This window comes from Colletes gigas, unplaced genomic scaffold, assembly GCF_013123115.1.
Source record: "Colletes gigas isolate AHSC1104 unplaced genomic scaffold, ASM1312311v1 Colletes_gigas_Sc00022, whole genome shotgun sequence".
Taxonomy (NCBI): Eukaryota; Metazoa; Arthropoda; class Insecta; order Hymenoptera; family Colletidae; genus Colletes; species Colletes gigas.
In genome coordinates this window covers 4026278-4047414 of record NW_025106651.1, presented here as the reverse complement: position 1 = coordinate 4047414, position 21137 = coordinate 4026278, and positions in this window count along the sequence as shown.

The following is a 21137-nucleotide window of genomic DNA, read 5'->3' as shown; positions in this document are numbered from 1 at the left end:
CGTTAAAAAGTTATTCAACAATGAAGTTAAAACATTTCAAATCATTCTGAAAAAATTATTTTTGATTGCGGGGGTCAATTATAATAATTTTTTATGAATAGATATACCCCCGAAATCCTACGCATTTTCTAGAAAAAAATTCGAGAAGGTGTGAAATTTTTTGACAAAATTAAAAAATTTCAAATTGTTCTAAAAAAATTATTTCTCATTGCTGGGATCAATTATAATCATTTTTGGTTAATAGACATACTACCGAAATTCTTGCCCACCTTCGAGAAAAAAATTTAGTACGGGCGGAATTTTAAACGTTAATAACTTTTTAACGAAGCCTCCATCAACAAATTGGTATTCTTGATTTTCGTCCTATTTTGACCTCGAGAATCTCCCATTACAATTTTTCCCAGTGGTGGGAAAACACTCTGTATACAGGGTATTTCACGTAACTTGATCACCTTAAATATATCGCTTATTTTGTATGATAGAAGAAATGTCAGGGGGAGAAAATATTCTATTGGAAGTCGTCAATACGATGATGGGTCGAATTTTTTTCTCAAGGTGATTGTTTTTGGGGTTTCAAATCGAAAGTTCTATGCAGTTACTGAATAAATATTGGATACGCAGTTGTAAATGTGCGACTGCGCAACTGAACCAGCCTAGCGAACCGTCAAATAACTGCAATATCTGTTCAACAACTATCGATTTGATTACTCGCAAAAACGTATCTTTCTCCATTCGATAGGCGTTTGTTTATTTTTTAACAACCGTGAAACATGAAACGTTTCCTTTAGAATTTCTATATTGATGTTCGTAACATTGACCTGTGTATTGAAGCGACAAACGAGTAATTTTTTTGTGAAAAATGTCCACTTTACGGAGCATTGATCGTGATCGATGACTACTTCCTCTTTAAGGGGTCATTCCTCTGTGAAAGTTGCGAAATTTAGCAATTTTCATGAATTTTTTTAAAGCTAATGTTACGTTTAACGGTGTGATTCTTTTTTGTAGTTTATTTAACTACATTTTAGTCATACATTTGCATTTTTTATACAGTTTTAAGTAATTGTTTTTTCCTGTTGTCTCGCTCGTAATAAACACATACATATTTAAAAATCATGTCTCGCTGGCGTAGATAATTGGAACTCTCTGGATGGTCTAAAACTAAAAAATTGAAAAGATTTTTCATTAGTATGTTTATCGTTATCGCCTGTATCAAAATAAATAATTTATATAGAAAATTGGAAAAATGGTGAATGATGAAAGTGAAAATTCAAAAATTTCGTATCTTTCTCGACAATTTTTTAATAAAAAAAAACTATAATATACTCAACGTAAAAATATAATTCTGATACCGACGAAAGATAGTAATGCGTGGAATAATCTGTACAAATTTCAGAGCAATCGGCCATGTAATTTTTTAAATTTTATCTACGCTAGATGAAAAAATTATGTTTCGAGAAAACCGTGTTTAAAGTTTGATATTAAAATTAAGAACTAAATTTTTAAAAACATTACTTAAAGAATACTTTAAATATTTCTTTAAAAATTTAACAGTGCATTTTTAAATATATGTACTTCCAAGAAATAGAAGAAAAAAATATCGATTTTTTAAAGATATCCAATAAATTTGAATTAGCTTCCAAAATGAAACACCCTGTATACGGATTTAAATTATTTTTCCTAGAATTTTCATGTAGAGTGATTGATCCAAATTTATTTTGAATCTGTTTTTGAATCGTGACAAAGCGCGACAAAAATGATATATAAGTACAATTTTTTTAAATTTTAGCTGAAAAACTATTGATAGGTGGTTTTGGATTAAATGCCCCCGTTTACACTGTATATAGAACGAATTAATTGAAAATGCCGTTGTTAAGTATCAAAGAAATTTGAAAAATTAATTAATTATATCAAAATTCCTGAATTTGTGTGTCTCTCTCTCTTAACTTTGTTTTCTTTTTTTGAAAACTCGAAGTTTTTGTCGTTTGGTATTTTTCAATTGATAAGTAATTTAAGTAACTTAGTATTTTGTAATCTCTTATTTCGTAATCTTGCTATAAGTTCTCGACAAGAAGTTAAGCAAGTCAGTCCTCTTTTAAACTTTTCATTGCGCAGTTCTGAAGGATCTCTTCGAGTGAAATCAAGTATTACGCAAAGTCTATTTCCCCTTTGACATTATTTAAACTTAAATTTACGACTACTTCATTGTTCATCATGTCAAAGTTATTAATTGTCAACTTTCAATTGCAGATAATTGTAAGCTGAATCGTTTCATTTGCATCTTTGAATTCTTTGTCACTTAAACAATAAGCAGAATTTATTACTTTATTAAAGAGTGTCATGTTAGAGTAGGATTATCTGTCTTTCAAGCTTCTAAGTGGAAGCTGATATGTCCTTTTGGGGAGACTGTTTCAACGTTTCATTGTAATGATCTTTGACGGATATTTGAAAACGCAGTGACAGTGAAGTATCGGACTCAATTTGTTATTCATCGTAGTTGTCGTTTACTCATGTTTCAGCCCGTCGATTACCACTTGCGGTTTTTAATTGGTCAGTTGAACAAAGACAAAATTGAACGAAAGCTGTTCCAGTTTATGCGACAGCCAATGTCCTATATTCCTTGAAGAGATAACCTATTTAGATTTGGCTATTGTTCGATAATAAGAATTAGTAAATTGGATAGTGATTATTAATATAATATTATTTCTTACGAAAAACACAGTTTACGTTTTAAAAATTGGAAATGCATTAACTATTTTTATTTTCCTGAAATTTCTCTATAAGTGCAGGAATGAAATAATTTTTCAAAATATAGTGACTTCATACAGAGATTATCATAATATTTCGTTGTTGATGTTCATAAACGAAATGGTAAGAATAAAACTAAGTCAACGCAGTAAATAGTGGAATTTTATTAGTCTTTTTGCCGCAGAGTATGCTATTACTGGAAGCAGAGTGCGGCATATAATGCTGCCTTAAAGTCTCACAGAGATATGTATTTGGTGGATTGTATAGCAAATACAAAATAGATAAAATTACTTTAATAATTCAATTACAAAATAGAAAAAAAATAAAAATACCACATGTATTCATATTTTCAAAAAAATGAACTCAGTTCAATGAAATAATTAATAATTACACGTTTTTATTTAACTTTTTTCAGTATTAGACTCTTAACTTGTTTTAAATAGTAAATCGATTACAGTACCGGACAAACATTTATTATTGTGTAATTTCTTTAATATATATTATATTAATTAATTAATATTTAGGGGAAGTTACAATATCATTAAAATAAAATTAATAAATTGTTCCGAGAAACATGTATTTTGAGTATTAAACAAAATTAAACAGAAATATTCGGATTATAACTAAAAAGAAAAAAAATCTTTTCAGTAATTTAACAAGGTAAGTGGAATTAAATAATCAATATTTTGTAGCTTATCCTTTTGATTTGGTAATTGCGTTTGTCTTGTTATGTATGGAATTCAAAATTTAAACAATTTTTGCAAGTATAATTTTCTGTCATTTTTGTTGTAATGTTTCAAATAATGCATTTTTATTTATTAATTTCTCGGTTTTCAAGTACTGGTTTACATGATTCCAAAGGTGTTCAATTGTATTTAGATTTAAACTTTGGGATGACCACTCCACTAGAGGAATTTTTTTCTGCATTAACCAATTTTTGACGAAACGAAAGACATGTTTTGGATCGTTATCTTGTTGGAACATTGACGTTTTTTCTAACTCATATGGCAATATTTATGTCTGAAAGATTACACTTATTACCCCATTACACTGCCTTCATAATGTTTTACAGTGGGGAAATTAATAAAGGACATCAAATATTTTTCCTTTTTCACGACCATTAAAATCCCACTTAATTGATATATTTAATTGAAATTTAAAAACTGTTTTTGCTCATTCTGTTGTGGTCCAGTGTAAATGATCTCAAACAAACCGGAGTCAGCCCTTCTTTTCTTTAGATACTAATGATTTCTTAAGGCTATGTCGTGCATGAAGATTAAATGATGTACAATGCAATTTTATACCATTTTGTATCATTTCCTCATGAAATTACCGTCTTGGTAAATTTGGTCAGCCGAGTACTTGTGAAAGAGCGTAGTCCTCTATTGGCGAGTGTGGGAGGTGTTGCGATGAGAGTATTTCATAACGCCAGTTATTTGTCCCATAAAACTGGTAATAAAATACGATTAGACAATTATTTCCTCTATTGTGAAACTTTTAAAAATATAACAAAGTTAACGATAAAGTAATGAATATTATAGATCAGTCAGTAGTTGAACTTAATACTTTCTTCGAGAGTAAATATTGGTATCAATATTTTGTTAATTATTCTTACGTGTTAAATTCATCCTTGCAATTACAGCCATATTACATGATACACCCTATACATATATTTTTTGTATATAGTCGATAATATGTTTCAAAGACACTTAACCCTGCTATATGTTTCATATTTATTAGATAGCAGTGTTTGGAAAACCATGATTTGATTAATGGATAGCGGTTATGATTACTATGCAATTAAGCTACTAATTAATGACAGTGATCAGTTAGCAACCAGTAATTATAATGATCGAGTAACGCAAATTATCAAAACGAATATAGTCATCGTAAACGATTAATATGTGCATTTAGACTCAATTATTAAACGCAATTCGTGAGAAGTGTGTTCACACGAAAAGTATATATTCTATATAATTTATTGACTATAAAATTATGAATATATACATTACATTATAAATATTATTCATATGTCAAATTATCAATAACATCTGTAAAGAAATTCTTCGCCATTTTTTGATACTGCAATTCCTAATTTAAATGGAATTTATAGAAAACTTGAATACTTCAATGACTCAGATAATTGATAAATATAATTTGAACACTATTCAAATATTTTTCTACTTGAACACATTCTACATATATGTAGTTCTTCTTTTCAAACTTTATACAGGGTGGGGCATTTTAAACAGGTCACCTGAATAACTCGCTTGTTTTTGAAGATAGGAGAAAATGCATTAGACCAAACTTACTTGGTATCGGGGGACTCATAATCTGGTATTACCATTTTTTCTGTAGGTGGAGGCGTCAAGGAGATATGAAGGTCAACTCTGTTTTTTTAAATGGAATAGTATGTTTTTTTACTTACATTCTGATAGAGTGTTTCAAGGCGAATACAATGACCTATTATTAAGGTCATTCAAGGTCACCCAAAGTCAACTGCAAAAAAAAATAATTTGTCTCAAAGCACTCTTCGAACACTTGGATACTTTGACACTGGTACTACAAGTGTTCAAAATGGCGACCTTGAACATGGATACATAGTCTAAATCGTTGCAATAGTGATGACACTACCTGGCAAATTTCATTTGTATCTATTACAGAGCAAACTCTTCTTATACGTTCTTGCATGTCAAGTTTGGTAGTTGGTTTTTGCGGTACACTTCTGCCTTTAATTTTCCCCACAAATAAAAATTGAGAGGTGTCAGGTCTGGGGATCGTGCCGGCCATTTGTTACTTCCTGATCGACCTGACACCTCTCAATTTTTATTTGTGGGGAAAATTAAAGGCAGAAGTGTACCGCAAAAACCAACTACCAAACTTGACATGCAAGAACGTATAAGAAGAGTTTGCTCTGTAATAGATACAAATGAAATTTGCCAGGTAGTGTCATCACTATTGCAACGATTTAGACTATGTATCCATGTTCAAGGTCGCCATTTTGAACACTTGTAGTACCAGTGTCAAAGTATCCAAGTGTTCGAAGAGTGCTTTGAGACAAATTATTTTTTTTTGCAGTTGACTTTGGGTGACCTTGAATGACCTTAATAATAGATCATTGTATTCGCCTTGAAACACTCTATCAGAATGTAAGTAAAAAAACATACTATTCCATTTAAAAAAATAGAGTTGACCTTCATATCTCCTTGACGCCTCCACCTACAGAAAAAATGGTAATACCAGATTATGAGTCCCCCGATACCGAGTAAGTTTGGTCTAATGCATTTTCTCCTATCTTCAAAAACAAGCGAGTTATTCAGGTGACCTGTTTAAAATGCCCCACCCTGTATACATTTAAGCTATTTTGATTATAGCCTGTATTAGAATTAACCCAAAATTTTTATTTTTTATCTTCCTTTAGACTCCCAAAATTTAAAAAAATTTTTTCAATATACTTTTTTTTACATTATACTTCTTCGAATGTCTGTCATTTTAATTTCTTTGGTACAAATAAATACATCATAATTATCGGTAGTACTAATGCTAATACTGCATCTTCCAAATTTTCATTCATTACATCAATGTACTTATCGGCATTTTTGATTCTATCGATTCACACTAATAAATCCCATTTCTAGAAAAACACGTCCACATTATCAACAATCCTCCATCGAATTTAATCATTAAAAGAATAAACAGTTTCTTATATGTTCCTTTTCGTTTTCTCCAATTTTAGTGCTTCTTTTTTAATCGTTAAAACTCAAATTTGCTTTCGATACTGCACATTATTTTCTTTCAGAGTAATATTGGCACGTTCACGTGTATTTATTATATATCCTTCGAATTTAAGACTTTGTATGCTCATTATTAATATTATATGCGATATCTAGGATATATAAAATCTATAATATATGTCTCTCATTCGTACAAAATATATAAGTAATTAAAGTGTTATATTTTTGTCCATTTGTTGGCTCCCACAGTGTTCGTGAAGTCAATTATTAAGCAAATAGGAAAAATCTTATTTGCAAACATAATAAATTATTTAAAAAATTGTCCAATGTTCAAATTACATACAGTTCAGTTCACTTTTGAGAAAAAAATACTTTACCGAAAATACAATGTCTGACCAGAACAGAAATTTCTACTAAAATTCCATGCGTATGTTCAAAATATCATAATTCCTAAACGGATTAGAGGATTTCAATGTTTCAAAATGTAAACAACGCGTATTTCCGTGAAGAATATGTAGAAATTCTACGAATATTCAAAATGTTGTTCCTTAACCCCGTAAAGTGAGAGAAACCCCATAAAAGTGGTTCAATTATCAAACGTCCATAATTCCTACAATAGTCAATCGATTTGATTGAAATTTAGTTTGAAGGTAGAGTTCATGGATACTTACAAAAAAGTATTAAACAACATTTCCGTACAGCGTCAAACAAATTTATTAAAATTCAAAAATGAATTTTTAAGAAAAATTGATAGGGTGTAGGTGTAGAAATTTTTCGACGAAATTAAAAAATTTCAAATCGTTCTGGAAAAATTATTTTCGGTTGTGGGGGTCAAATACAATCATTTTTGGTGAAGATACATATCCCCAAAATCTTACAAACTTTCGAGAAAAAAATTCTTTACCGAAAATATGTGTCGCCAAAAATGACTACCCGAAATTTCATGCGTATATTTAAAAAATCATAACTCCTGGACTGATTGGAGGATTTTAAAGCTTCAAAATGCAAACAACGTATATTTTGATGTAGAAAATGTACAAATTCAAAGAAATTCCGACAAGTAGTTCCTTAACCCCGTAAAATTAGAAAAACCCTATAAGAATGGTCCAATTTTCAATCAGCCATAAGTCCAATAATAGTGAATATATTTCCATGAAATTTTTTCTGAACTACAGCTCATGGGTACCTACAAAAAAAGTATTAGACAACTTTTCTGTAGGGCGTCAAACAAAATTACTAAAAATCAAGAACGAATTTTTAAGAAAAATCGACAGGGGGTGCCTAAATTCGGCAAAAATGAAAAGTTTCAAATCATTCTGGAAAAATTATTTTTGGTTGCGGGGGTCAATTACAATCATTTTTTATGAATATGCATACCTCCGAAATCCTACGCACTTTTGAAAAAAAAATTATTTACCGCAAATATGAGTGGTCAGATATCTGTGATTATATTCCTCGTTTTTGTCACTTCATATGTAGATATAGTCCAAGTATCCGGCATATAAAATTTTAATGGAAGATTTTAGAAGCCAAAATAAAACGAAAATCGAGAATTCCAATTTGTTGATTGAGGCTTCGTTAAAAAGTTATTAACGTTTAAAGTTCTGCCTGTAGTGGTTCTCACTCAACATGAGAAACTCTGCTTACTGAGGAATCGACAGTCTTACAGTTTTGGGGTGAAAACCATTAGCAGTTGTTCGCAGGTGTTCGACAGGTGGAACTTAAAACGTTAATAACTTCTTAACGAAGTCTCAATCAGCAAATTGGTATTCTTGATTTTCGTTTTATTTTGGTCTCTAAAATCTTCCATTCAAATTCCCCTTAGATAAAGGAGCACCTACTAGGCAATTCTATCGTAGATACTCATGTTTGGAACTCCAAACACTAGCACTGTACTATTAGGATCTACCGCCTACTTTTCGGTTGTACAATTACTGGTACTCCCTGTATATCTGTAATAGTATTTCGACTAAACTTCATTGATAACTATTTCCATTAGTTGTCCATTAAATTTTGTCGGCAACTGTGTATCCCTGTCCGCGGCTGTGATCGAGTTGTCGTCTCGCATGCGATTTCATAAAGGGGTCGAAAACGGTCCTCCGAGTTTCGCAGTTCGCCGAAAAGAGACGCGTTGCAAAACGACCCTGTCGACGACCGAACAAGAAATTCGGTTCCGATTTAACAGGAAAACCCTGGGTATCAGTAGCGTCCGCGAATTAACCGAGCGCAAGGTTTCGCCCGGTACATTCGCACGGCTGAATGTGCAGGAAGTGAGCCGCGAACGAGAGAGAAGAGATGCCCCGGTATCGAGGGTCGGGAAAGGACAGAAAGGAACAGAGTCGATATTACGGCTCTCGAACTATCGTTCGCGCAAAAGTTCGTTCGACGGTTTAACGGTGGCATTTCGGGGTAACTCGAGAACCCATTGTCGAATCTTCATTGCATATCACCGCGATCAATCTCTGCCGCGATCCCACGAAACTGAAATGCCTCCTCAAGGACCGCCCCACGCTCCACGCCACCCCTCTGTTTCCGTATTACTTTCGCGCACTTTAACGAACTCGGTCAGTGTACCGTAGTTTGAAGGACCGAGGGATGTTCGGCAAGAGATAAATTTAAATCCGGTGACTGTGTCGACTGTAATTATTCGCATCCTGTACGGTCAACCGATTTCCACTATCCTTGATTAGTCGTGTGATCGCTGAATTCTGACCGCAAGATGCACGATCGACTCGTTGTCGTACTGGAGGTGTCCAAGTACTTGAAGATGCTAGCTGTTGGGAATTCCAATATTTATTAGCGGACACCTCATTTAGTTTAATATTAGTTTAAATTACTTTATTAGCAATTTGGCAAGTAAGTACCTTATGTGTTTACGCGTCGCAGCGTCGACGATTAATTAGCGACGATTAAACGACGCCGGAGGATGCTTCAGCGAAATCTCAAGTCCTATCATAGACAGTGAGTGGACTGTAACTTCGGATTTGGTATTGTTACGACGAGAAATAACAATTACGATTTATTCTGTGTTGCAGCGTAACAGTAAATTCATAAAGCCAGCGGATGTAGAGTCAGACCTTTCATACTAACAAGTTTTGCCTATAATCAAGTGCCATTATGACGGCTATTTAATTATTAAATTGATTCAAATCTGCATGACCCTCCAAATCCAGGCGTTCTATGACTTTACTACCTGCAATAACATCGAAAACCAGTGCCAGATATTTTATGGCTAGTCAGGTATCGCAGAACACATCTGGGCACCAAGCGTGGACCTGGGCCCGTTACCGCCTCGCGGAAAAACTGAGATGAGGGAAAATTATTAAAAATAACCGTTACATGCCGCCTCCCACCGATCAACTTCGCCTCCAAACTGATTGGCCAGTATATTGGCAATTTTTTACCAATCTAAGACCGATGCTGCCTCCCATGGCCTTGGGTACGCCCATGGCGAGGTTAGCTTCTTGGGCAACCTTGGCCCAGAGACCAGAAAAAAATTGACTCTTAAACATCGCTCATCAATAGTATATTCAAGACTTTGTAGTTTTTACGTTCCGTACCCCAAAAATATTCACTCGTCATTAACGTTGACGTGTGAAGTTAAGCACATCAGAAAGTTTCTTTCACCTTTAAATTATTTTGCTAAACCCCTCAATAGGTATAATGTTTATTGAACACCACTATCTATCGAGATTATGTACGAACTGAGTCTTTTTCGATTCTGACTCGAGAGTGTTCGGTGTCCGAGCACGAACCCTCGACGATTTTCCACGTGAGTGGATTGGTCGTCTTTTTTTCCAATCAGTGTCTTAGAAAATATTTTTGCTAAAGTTAACGCCCTTTTGCCAACCCCGATAGAACGGGGGTGAGGGCAATGAGACGCATGTGGGGGTTCTCGAAGGTCCAGCGATGCAGCCAAGGATGCCTCCAGGTTGACCGTGCACGGCAACAACCGTTACGCACATGTTTTGACCCTTCAGCCATTCCAAGTTTATGATTCGGTCGGTTATTAAACGAAACGAAATTCTAGAGGCTATGGTATGGAAAAACTCGAAGCGACTGAAATAAACTTTACTATCGCGAAAATGAAATTGCCGGTAATAGAAAAATAAACTCTAAAATATTTCTGGTGATTAACACTAGAACTGCCAAACCAGTCAAAATGACCCATTCGCAATTTTTAATAAAACTTTTTTTTGGAAAGTTACCGTAATTTTCTATAAGAAAATGAATAAACATTTATTTCCATTGCATTATACATTTCTTCACGTATCTATCGTTTCAATTTCCTTGGTACAAATAAACACACTATAACTGTCGGTAGTTTAAACTAACACTCCCGTCCATGTCATAAACGGACCTTCGAGAATCTTCGCGAAAGGTGTTCCGCATCGGCCGGAACATTATGGTACAAAGCAAATTGACGTACTATTAAGTCGTTAAGCACCGTACTTTGGGACCATACCTGCCCCTTGGGACTGCGGACACCTAGACCTGTACCACCATCAGTGGGTGGGATTTCGAATGTCTGAGGACTGGCCCACGAGGGATGGACAGAGGTTTGATTGGCTGCACAGAATCTCCATCTACTTTGAAATAGATATAAAATTGCGGAGCATAACATGGACCAAGTCAGAACACCACAAGAACACCATAAGAACCGTTACAAATTAGAATCGAACCAAGAACATTAAAACGTAACTATTAACACACATGTATATATTTGTAAATAAATTCAAAGTGTTGTAAATAGTATTGGACTTTCTATTTACTAAATAAAACGGCTCCACGAACCTAGTGGGAGTCTACACTAGCTAAGTCAAGCTTAGATTGCTTGAATCGAATTAAGTGTTTGATTGTGTAAGCAATCTTAATTATTCTTATTATATTACTGGTTTGGTAACTAAGTAATTCCGGATTTTTTTAATAAGATAAAAGACAACTTTTCCATGGAACGAAATAACTTTATTTAGTAATGTAGTAACCTAACCCAGAACCAATTTTGAGACTGCCGTTCTTTCAAGAGCAAGTAACTTTTTGTGAGCTTGCAATGTGTTTTTTCCTTTGCGGAAGTAATACAACAAAATATGACGAAAATGCTCGTTTTGAATTTCCATTGTTTCCATTTCCAAAACTACACAATCAATCGATACAATGTTTTTTCTGAATAACGATTAAAGTACTAACTATCAGACAACAATATGAGTTTGACGTTTCGAATACATACAAATATGTAACAGTTCAACTAAAGTCATCATCAGTGAAATCTGCAATAACACAGTTGCCAAACCAATGTATCTGAATAATAAAGTTCGCGTGGAATAGATTTGGACAAGCTCAAAGTGAAAAGTAATCATGATAATTCTAGGAATTAAAAAGAAATGTAATAGTTTGCAAGTTAGTAAAGATTAAAGAATGATTAAAATTTTTAACCTCTTTGAGTTTGAAATAGGAGGATTTTGGAACACAATTATTGCTGCATAAAGGAAAGAAAAGGTGAAAATCTTAATATGTACGTAATGTAAGTATAACTTTTATAATTCACACATAAGCTTCTAACTTATTAGATCATAGTCTAACATTTTTGATAAACAATGTTATTGTTAAAAAAAATGTATATTTTCATATTTGCTGAAAGGATACAAATTTGTTCAAAGAGTTCAGATAATAGAGATGTACGTTTATCTATTATAATATTTCCCATAGCAAAAAGTAATTTTTTGCTATATCGGTACCTGGCTAGCTGGTATTCCAAGAAAATTTTGAGCAATTAGAATTAAATTCGGATAACGGTATTTGTTCTTATTCCATCAAGTGATCCCATGGTGTTGAATAGTACTCATTAACTCCCTCATGTGTCGAAATATTGGAGAAAAATTTAAACAAATTTGTAGATGACGTGTTTTCAGTTTCCTCTGAAAATTTGGACATTCATACACAAAATATGAATGATGTCAATGACAATTTTATTGTTGAAAACAAGTGTTTCCGATGGAAACTGGATGGGTAATTTCCATATTGTTGACTTATAATACTGAGGACATGTTAACTTTACCTACAAAAAAGTTTTTGAAAATTACATACTGGTTGCAGTAATAGACCGATTGTATAAGTGAATGCTCTCTATAATTGAAATGCATCCAAAATATATTGTAAGGTATTTATTTACTTTTTTTCTTTTTATAATTAAAATTCAAAAAGCGTAATAAGGAAAGATGTTAAATTTATGAAGCAACAAAAATTTTCTTCAAGACGGTTAAATATTGTTAATTTTATAATAGATATGCGAGACCTTTATATAATAGAAGATTATACAGTAGTAGGAAGTCATTAATCGTATTTGAAACATCCGTTTGATTTAAAAGGGCTATCTTTCTCATCCAAAATTACAGTTTTATAGTTCTGAAATTAATTTATGGAATTTGTTTTTATGGCTAAAGAATACCATAGAAATTTTGTTATTTGCCAAAATTATTGAGAACATCTCGTGGTCTATTTTAGTTATAAAATTAATTTCAAATAAATGTGTATCTAGATAATAATTTAAATAAAACAGTGTTATTCAAATAATTCATTTGAGCAATTGATATTTTATTAACGATAGAGAGTAGAAATTATTATTATCGTCTAGCTGGTGTCGACCATAGCACCATCACTTGTTTTACATATTTTTAATGAGAATTGTAAATAGGTATCAAACTTGATGTAATTCGCATTTTTTTTAGCAGTGGTAATTCAAGTTTCAGAGGTGAAATTACTATCAATAGTTTCATCTTCTAACTCTATTTTCAAAAATTGTTATTAATACAAAAAAATTTTTAAACAAATTTTGCATCATTTTGAATACAAATTAAATTCCATGAAAACAATTCAACAGAAAATAAAAAAAAATCATTCTTCTCGTCTAAGGAAACCATTTCTATTTTGAATTCAAAATTAGATGTATGTTTATTTTGTACTAATGCCGTATTTATAATGGCAATTAAAAACATGAAGTGTGTAATTGTAGAAATTTTCTTTAAACGATAGATCCAGAAATATCAAACATGCGGTCAGTACTATTACATAATGTTTATAGCCTGCTTAACCTTCTTATTTTTCCTTCATTTTTGTTCATTTCTTTATTATGAGAAGTTTTATTAATCACACAATATCTATGTTTGAAGATACATATTTATCAACAGTCTTGTTCAATAATGTCGATCAATAAAACATATAAACATGGAGGTTAAACGGATCAATATTATTTTCTCAATTTTGAAAAGAACATTTGGCTAGGATTTTACAAATATTAAATTGATACTGAGTTTTAAATTAACTTCAAATTTTGATATTATTGCGTCTACGAAACTGTAACTACAACAGTATCTTCAAAAAACTTAAATCATTCTATTTATTACTTAGTATTCAATGGTATACTTGACGTTTTATAACGTACCTAATGACAATAACATTGTTTAAACATTTAGAAGTATTAAGGCTCTTTCATTTTAATCGTTTAGAAAAAATGTAAGCCTGAAACATCGTATACTAGCGACCACTATGACAATCAACGCGTTTAAGAAAAATGTTATTTTATGTACTTATTTATATGAATGTATATTTTTATTTACATTTATGAAAGCTATTGTAATTTTTCAATCACACCCATGTTTGCTTATGACATGACGATGTTACATGTTATATCGTTAAAATTTGGAACGTAGTTTCACCTCTTATATTTGATTTACAGCCACTAAAAAAAAAAATGCGTAAATAAATCTGCGAAATTTTCATGAAATTCCTGAATTGTCATCTCACAGATATTCTTCGTCGATCTAATTACTAATCGCAAATATCATTTGTAGGCATGATTGCATTTTCTGGTTCAATTTCCGTTTCATCGAATGACAGCAATCTAAGTTGCCTACACTTCGCGACAAAAAGATAGCACAATAATTAATTTTGATACATTTTATTAATATAGTTGAATAATAGTGTTTTGCGCAGTAGCACAATGTCGCACGCCAACTAAATTTTGTGCGACTGTTTAGGGGGATACGCTGGGAGACTCCAATATAAGATATCCGCCAGATGAAGTCTTCGGTCTGCTGGTTCGTGTTTGGTGTTCTTCTCGGTGTTGCTTGTATGATGTTTTGACTCAATCTGCTCTCTGGGCCAAGGTCGCCCAAAGAGCTAACCTCGCCATGGGCGTACCCAAGATCATGGGAGAAAGTATCAGTCGCTGATTGGTTTTGCATTGCAAATACGCCGGCCAATCATTTTGGCGGCGAAGTTGATCGGTGGGAGGCGGCATGTAACGGTGATTTTTAATAATTTTTGCGGGCCCGGGTTTTTACTGTATCTGGTCATAAAACATCTGGCACTGGTCGTCGATGTTATTGCAGGTAGTAAAGTCATAGAGCGACTGGATTTGGAGGGGCATGCAGATTTTAAGTGAATTTACTAATTAAATAGCCGCCTTAGGGGCACTAGGTTATAAGCAAAAGCCTTGATTGTTCATGAAAGATGTGACTCTATATCCGCTGACTTTATGAATTTACTGTTACGCTGTAACAAATAGTAATTTTTATATTATAAAACACGTAAACACGCTTTTCTCTGCTTAGTACGTTAAAGGTGATCTAAAACGTGAACATTAGTGCTAACTCCTACGTAATTTAAAACTTAATTTAATTGTATTTTATTTCATTAAAGTTTTTTAGTAAAGTATTTTATTTCTTAATAAAAACTTACTCCAGAGCGATAACAACTTGCTCCACGATGGAGTAAGAAGGTCCGTTTCAACTAATCACAAAAATCAATTTAACAATAAATTAGTCAGGAGTGAAAAAAATAACTACATTATTTCCTAGCTATTTTTTATGTTTTCTCAAAATCGGAACTTCTAGCCCCAATCCCTCCTAATGGTGTAGTTTAAATATAGAAAATAGTAACCTGAAAGTAAGACATACAAATTTTAAAACTAAACATTTCTATTCAAGTAAATATCTTTTGCAAATATTTTTGAACGCAGACGTTTTATGTTATCGACAAAAGTACATGGTACTATAAAAAGTTAAAGGACAAAAACCTCTTATTTGCAATACTATTAGTTGCAATACCGTTATTCTAAATACTATACTATTAAATATGTGTTACTATTTGGTGAAATATTATTTTTCTATATTTTAATGAAATACTTATTTCACAGTACTATTTCCATATGTAACTGCACACATGAGAAAATAAAAGTATTTACATTCCATTTATTATTTTTCCACAGCTCTGCTTATTAGTGAGTAAACAATTTGAAAATGTCAACGTTTTAACGAAAAGCGTTGAACTACATTTTAATAAAAAGTCAAAGAAGTTTTATAACGACGATACAATGGCTTTGCCAAAGGAAATGGGAGGGAGTTGTCTAACGAGAAGAGGTTTACTGTTTTTCATAAAATTCTACTGTGTTTAAAATGTTGCTTTAAAGGGGTATTGCTGTCTAGACTGTCATTTTTTCAGCTTTTTTCATGATTTTTTTTAAATGGTAGTTAGACTGTTTTGTACTGAGATTTTGCAGATATATTCATTCATTTTATAAGCATGTACAGTATTTTCAAAATTGTAGGAATTAAAACTTCTTTAACATGCGTTTTTTAAACTGGCTTCTATGATATTTCAAGATCTAACAGATCGATTGATTTCAAATTTGGAGAGAATATTCAGCTGACACGCCTTTATCGCTGGTACTAGAGATTTAAAAAAATATTGAGTTTTACTATTTTTTTTAATATGCTGAAGACACAAGAAAGGTTAAAAAATAGAAATTCGAAATTTGAAGTGCCGCCATTCCTTTATTTATCGGGATCTTGACTTTTCCCCAGTTCCTGGTACAACTACACCCTCCCTAATGAAGATACTTTAGCCCCCTCTGTTTCAGATTAGCGGATCGGCTGGAATCGTGGAAGCCAGCCTTTTCAGAAGAGTTATTAAACAAAAAGTTATAACTTCCACAATTTTTAATATTTTTGTTTGAAAAAAATACTGTACGTGCTTGTAAGATGAATAAATATATCTGCAAAATCTCAATACTAAACAGGTAGACTGCCTATTATTAAAAAAAAATCACAAAAAAGGCCGAAAAAATGACAGTCTAGACAGCAGTCAGGATACCATGGAAAAACAGAAATTATGTTTATGAGTAAAAAATTGAAAAAGTACTATTTACATTACGTTAACAGGTGAACAGCTAGAAAAAACGAGCTGTAAAAATTATGGGTACAAACTTTATTTTTCAACAAGATAATGAAAATGAAACATTATTTTACACAGCAAAATATTCGAGTTTTAAAATGGCCAGCCAAATCACCAGATTTTAACATTATTAAAAATTATTGGTCACAATAATCAAGATTAGTATATGCTAAGCGAAGGCAATTAAAAACCGTACAGGCATTAAAGAATTGTATCGAGAAAAACTGGAGATTTTTAAATAAAAAATTTGTCAAAAAATTATTTAAATTTCTACCAAACCGTTTATTAGCAATTATACAAACAAAAGGTGAAACAACGAAATATTAAAATAACATATTTGTACAGATAATAAGTAGTTTAAGAGTTATGTGCTATTATTTTAATGCACCAATTTTTTTTTGCAATATAGTAAAATAGAATTTATTCTTTCCGCAATAAATATTTTGAAATATACTTATATAATTTGTTACTATTATAAGACATTAAAAACTCCAAAAACAATGCAATATATTGTTTCAAAAGTTAAAAATTCTTATACCCATACAATTTGTTATTCTAAAATGAATTTTGAATTATATGAATTATAATGTGGGATCGGGAAGGTAATGACTCCGCCCTGTTCCGTTCCGCACAATTTTATTGTTGCTGTCGTACAACGACGTGACTCGTGGTGCGGGTTACGCTCGACTCTCTGGTACGATCATCGCCACCGTACCAAGAGGCCTTCGAAAACAAAAGACGGTCAGAGGCGACGACAACGGCTTTTCGGCTTGCGCGGCTCTGGTCGTCTCGTGTGCAACCATACATTGTAGCGGCTTCGAACGACTAAGGCATATGTGGTGCCTTGGCCGCCACACTACCCCCCTGCCAGTAATTGGAACAATTACGAAAAATTGAACGACTACATTACCACTACCATTTACTCTATTATATAAAATGCGTTATCCTAACTAAGATTTACATTACAGTATTTGAACAGAGTTGAAAAAAAAAGGAATTTACATGGAGTTTAATATATAATACGTAATGCCTAAAAATACATGAAAGTACATAAAAGTGATGGATAAAAATAAATGGTATATGATACTTATTATAATAATGCGCAAGCCTTAAGTACTACCGCGTAATTTGAAATCGCTCGGGAAAACGTACGCGTCTACCTGAACGCGTAACACGTTGCTGTATAACCGGCGCATTGTCAGGTACGTTTGTTTGTGTGACCGGCTGATTTTCTATGCTCACGGGATCCGGTCTGTTTTCTGCTAGCATATAAGCAGGCTTTAGCCTTTCAATTGATATATTTATTTCCTTACCTCTAATGTTTATTGCAAATGTTTTTTCGCCTCGGCGCACTACGGCGTATGGACCTTCATAAGCGGGTTGTAAAATAGTTTTGGCTGAATCTGTTCGGATGAAAACATGTGTTGAACTGCTAAGATCTTTGAAAACGAATGTACGATTAACGGAATGGCGTGATGCATTAGAGGGGCTCAATTTAGAAAAATGGTTGCGTAGTCTATTAGTAAAATCGGAAGCATTTTCTGTGCCTTCCGCTGAATGCGAAAACAAGAACTCTCCCGGTAATCTTAATGGCTCGCCATAAACTAATTCCGCTGAGGTAGCGCCGAGGTCTTCTTTCCAGGCGGAACGAGTACCGAGTAGAACCGTCGGAAGTATTTCTGTCCACTTGTCGGATTCGTGGCACCTTATAGCCGACTTGAGCTGTCGGTGAAAACGCTCTACCATCCCATTGGCCGCTGGGTGATACGCCGTTGTGCGAAGGCGTGTGGATCCAATTAAATTGTTCAGCGCAAAAAATAATTTGGATTCGAACTGCCTACCCTGATCGGTGGTAATCCGTACGGGAGCACCAAACCGCGCTACCCAACCGTCATAAAAGGTTCGAGCTACGGTTTGGGCCTCCTGATCGACCATGGGGAAGGCTTCCGGCCACCGCGTATATCTGTCTACACAGGTCAGACAATACCTGAAACCTTCGGACACCGGTAAAATTACTATGTCTAAATGAATATGTTCGAATCGCGCAGAAGGTTTAACAAATGTAGCCAATGGTGCAGTCACATGATGGGAAATTTTTGATCTTTGGCACGGTATACAGCAACGTGTCCACGTGCGAACATCTCTTTTAATCGACGGCCAAACATAACGTTGCGTTATGAGCTTGATCGTCGCGTTAATACCTCGATGTGATAATACATGTAACATATTAAAAACTGCACGTCGGAAAGGAGGGGTGACATAAGGTCTTACATTCTTAGTCGAAATATCGCAAAAAATGTCGGAAGACGTGCCAGGCAATGAGACTTTGCGTAATCGCAGGCTAGATTCGCTATTCAACAACCGCTGCAACTCCTCATCCTGGGCTTGCGATTTTGCCAATTCTTCGAAATTCATCGAGTGGTTAACCGTTTCCACTCTGGACAGTGCATCGGCAACGACGTTGTCTTTACCGGAAATATGTTGAATATCTGTAGAGAATTGCGCAATGTAATCTAGGTATCGGAATTGTCGAGGAGAGCATTTATCTAATTTCTGTTTGAAAGTGAAAGTTATGGGTTTATGGTCTGTAAAAATCATGAAATGTCTGCCTTCAAGCATATGTTTGAAATGTTTTATTGCTAAATAGATAGAAAGTAATTCCCGGTCGTAAGCTGAATACTTCTTTTCGGCAGATCCTAATTTTTTAGAAAAGAATGCTAATGGTTGTCGTTCGTTGCCGACGCACTGATGTAAAACAGCTCCTACGGTGTAATCAGAAACGTCGCAGGTAACCGACAACGGAGTGTTGACCGCAGGATGAGAAAGTAGGGTTGCGTTTGCTAAACTATTTTTAGTATTTTCGAAAGCCTGACGCGCTTCCGAAGTCCAGGCTATCGGGGTCTTGCCCTTTAAATTGCCGGCTAGAAGATCGTTCAAGGGTGCTTGAAAGCGAGCGGCATCCGGGATAAAACGGCGGTAAAAATTAAGCATTCCCAAGTACTGCCTCAAATCCTTCGCGTTTTTCGGAAGGGGAAATGACTTTATGGCTTGTACCTTGCCGGGCAAAGGTTGTGTGCCGCTTTCATTTACCCGATAGCCTAGAAATTTAACTTCTTCCTGTCCGAACGTGCATTTATTCGGATTAACAACAATGCCGTAATCTTTTAATCGTTTAAATAATAATTCTAAATGGCGCAGGTGATCGGCTTGGGATTCTGAGGCGACCAAAATGTCGTCTATATACGCGTAACAAAAATCGAAACCGCGTAAAATTTCGTAGATAAAGCGCTGAAATGTTTGCGCGGCATTTCGTAACCCGAACGACATGTACAGGAATTCAAAAAGCCCGAACGGCGTTGTAATGGCCGTTTTTCCGACGTCTTCCGACGCAACCGGAATCTGATTATAAGCTCGGACGAGATCTATTGTGGAAAATACCTTTTTGCCACTCAGTTGTTGCGCAAAATCCTCAATGTGACGCACGGGGTATCGGTCGGGAATTGTCCGTGCGTTCAACGCTCTATAGTCACCGCAACGCCTCCAAGCTTCTTCGCCCTTCTTCGGAACCATATGAAGGGGTGATGACCACGCGCTCTTCGAAGGACAAGCGATGTCCATCTTCACCATCGCGTCGAACTCCTTCTGGGCAGCCCTGAGCCGGTGGTCCAGGGGTTGTCTCGATGTAATGCACCGTTTGGTGCGTAGTCCTCATCGGGGTGCCGCTAGGCCGTGTAAGTTCCGGCATCTGCATCAGGAGCTGGTGGTAAACGGTAGTCCCTGCTACTGTCTTCACCGACGGCGTTTCATCCTCGGCTCGTGTTCCGCGAACCGTTAACGACGTTGTCCGATCGACGAGGCGACGATTGCGGATGTCCACCATAAGATCGAAGTGATCGAGAAAGTCTACCCCGATTATTGGTTTTGTAACATCCGCAACCACGAATCGCCACACGAAATCCCGTCGTAGGCCGAGGTGCAGGTTTAACGACACTGTCCCGTAGGTGTTAATTACACTCCCATTCGCCGCCGCCAGTTGGTACTCCGATCTTTCTCGCAATCCGCCTAGCAGGCGGCGCGGAAAAACGCACAAATCGGCCCCGGTATCCACTAAAAATTCCGTCTTCGAGCTGTTGTCTAAGATGAAGAGGCGGCGTGATGCTGGATTTGTGTCGCTGGCCGCCATCATCGACTCCCTAGGTCGTTTCCCTGATCCGTGGCGTTCCAATTGCACGGTGCAATGCATCTCTGCGCAGCCGGACCGAACCGCCAATGGTACCAGCATTTCCCTTGATGGTCCATTTGTCCTCCAGCGGGCCGCTCTCGCGATCGCGATAGAGATCGTCTGCGGTAGCGCGAGTTTGGATGATTTCGGTGGATCCACCTGCGACGGAAAGATTGCCCCTGGTCCACCAAGGATTCACGGATGGC